Genomic DNA, 2,036 nt, shown 5'->3' on the forward strand with positions numbered 1-2,036 from the left:
AATAGGTCTGTAATTTTCTTTTTTTGTGGTGTGTCTGTCTGATTTGAGTACTAGGGTGATCTTTGCCTCATAGAAACTATTTGAGAGTATTTATGATTCTTCAATTTCCTGGAAAATCTTGAAAAAATGTTGGCAGCATTTCCTCTTTAAAGGTTTGAAATATTTCACAATTGAATCCATCTGGGCCAGGGAATCTGTTTGGGGGGATACTTTTGACCATCATTTCAATTTCCTTGGTAGTGATAGGTTCAAGTATTCCAAATCTTCGTAGTTCAGCGTTGGGAGGTAATCGGAAACCAAAAATTTATCAATTTATTCAAGATTCTCTAATTTCCTGCTGCAAAGATTCTCAATATAATCTCTGATGATCCTGTGGATTTCTGTAGTTTCTATTAGGATACGCCTCTTTGCTTTTCTGATTCGATTTATTAGAATTCTTTCTCTTTGTTAATTTGAGAGGCTTCTCGTGGTTTATTGATCTTATTTATTTTCTCAAAGAACCAGCTTTTGCTCTTATTGGTCTTTTGGATTGTATTTTGGGATTCTAGCTCATTGATGTCTGGTACAAGTTTTATTATTTCTTTCTTCCATCTTAGTTTGGACTACTTTTGTTGGTCATTTTCCAAAATCTTGAGCTCTAATTTATTCATGTAGGCCCTTTCTTTCTTCCTGATGAATTCTGGCAGAGCTATACTCTTTCCTCTTAACACTGCTTTTGCTGTGTCCCACAACTTCTGGTAGCTCGTGTCCTCATTCTCATTTGTTTCTGGAAACTTTTTATTTCCTCTTTGATTTCTTCTCTAAGCCAAAAGTTGTACATTACTTCCCTTAAAGAAAATATTTTCTTGCTGAGCTTTAGTCTGTTTGATCTATTGAGAAGTGAATAAGTAGTGTTGAAATCTCCAACTAGTATTGTGTTGCTATCAATGTTTTTCTTTAAGTCTATTAGAAGTTATTTTTAAGTATTTTGCTGGTCTGTCATTAGGAGCATCTACAGTGAGGAGGGTGAGTTCTTTCTGATGTACAGATCCCATGATCATGAAGAAATGACCTTCACTGTCTCTTATAACCTATAGCCTGAAGTCCATGTGGTCTGGTACTAGTAGGGCCACTCCAGCTTTGTGGAGGTGTTCTTTTCTTTCTTGAAGAATTGTTTTCCAGCGTTTATCTTTGAGCCCATGGTTACTTTGATTGTTCAGAAGTGTTTCTTCAGGCAGAAGAAAGTTGGGTTCAGTTTTCTAATTCATCTTCCCATTCTGTGCCTCTGAATTGGCACATTTAGTCCATTGACATTGAGGAGATTGTTGTGATGGGGATTTGTGCTATCTTTATGTAGAATTTTTGTACTTGTGGGGATTGTCTTAGCTTAAAGTCGCCCTGTTAATTCTTCTTGCAACAAAAATATGGAACACTTTACAAGTTTGCATGTCATCTCTGTGCAAGGACCATGCTAATCTATGTATCATTTCAATTTTAGTATATATGTTACAAAACATAGTAGGAGTTAATTTTTCCATATTTTTCTCTTCTGATTACTTTGAGTGCTGTCCTTACTCACTCCTATGGCAGACAGTGATTCCTAATCAAGGAATGTATTTCAAAGCAGCTTAAATAGATAGATTTAGAACTTTAATGTCTCAGCAAGAAAAATATGGTTTTTACCATATTATCTTTTACCATACCCAAGACATCAGTTTTACAAAATAATTCTTTTGGAAGATGGTACATAAGTCTCGTTTAATGCCCTTCCCTGAAACCTTCATTAAGACCAATAAACTAGAGCCTTTTGCTGTTCTAACCTCAGTCCCGTGTACATCTCCATGAAAAGGTGGATGGTGTTGTCTGCAATTTGACCACATTGAATGTAAGTAGGATTTTTCTCCTGAAGGAAGAGGTGAGGAGAATATTGATGATATCATTCCACCTTATTACAAGTACAACTTGAATGGAAGGTGAGACTCATGAGGCTCCTGTAAAGGACAGAAAAAGGGGTCTCAGTGAAGTTTAATGGCCAACACACTTTAACAACACAGACG

General features: G+C 36.1%; 1 pseudogene; it reads right to left on the reverse strand.

The window, feature by feature from the left end:
* Window positions 1–1,397: 1,397 nt before the first annotated feature.
* LOC130025928 (uncharacterized) lies at window positions 1,398–1,496 on the reverse strand (annotated as a pseudogene).
* Window positions 1,497–2,036: the final 540 nt, after the last annotated feature.

The sequence above is a fragment of the Sorex fumeus genome, unplaced genomic scaffold, assembly GCF_029834395.1.
Source record: "Sorex fumeus unplaced genomic scaffold, SorFum_2.1 ptg000032l, whole genome shotgun sequence".
NCBI classification, from domain to species: Eukaryota; Metazoa; Chordata; class Mammalia; order Eulipotyphla; family Soricidae; genus Sorex; species Sorex fumeus.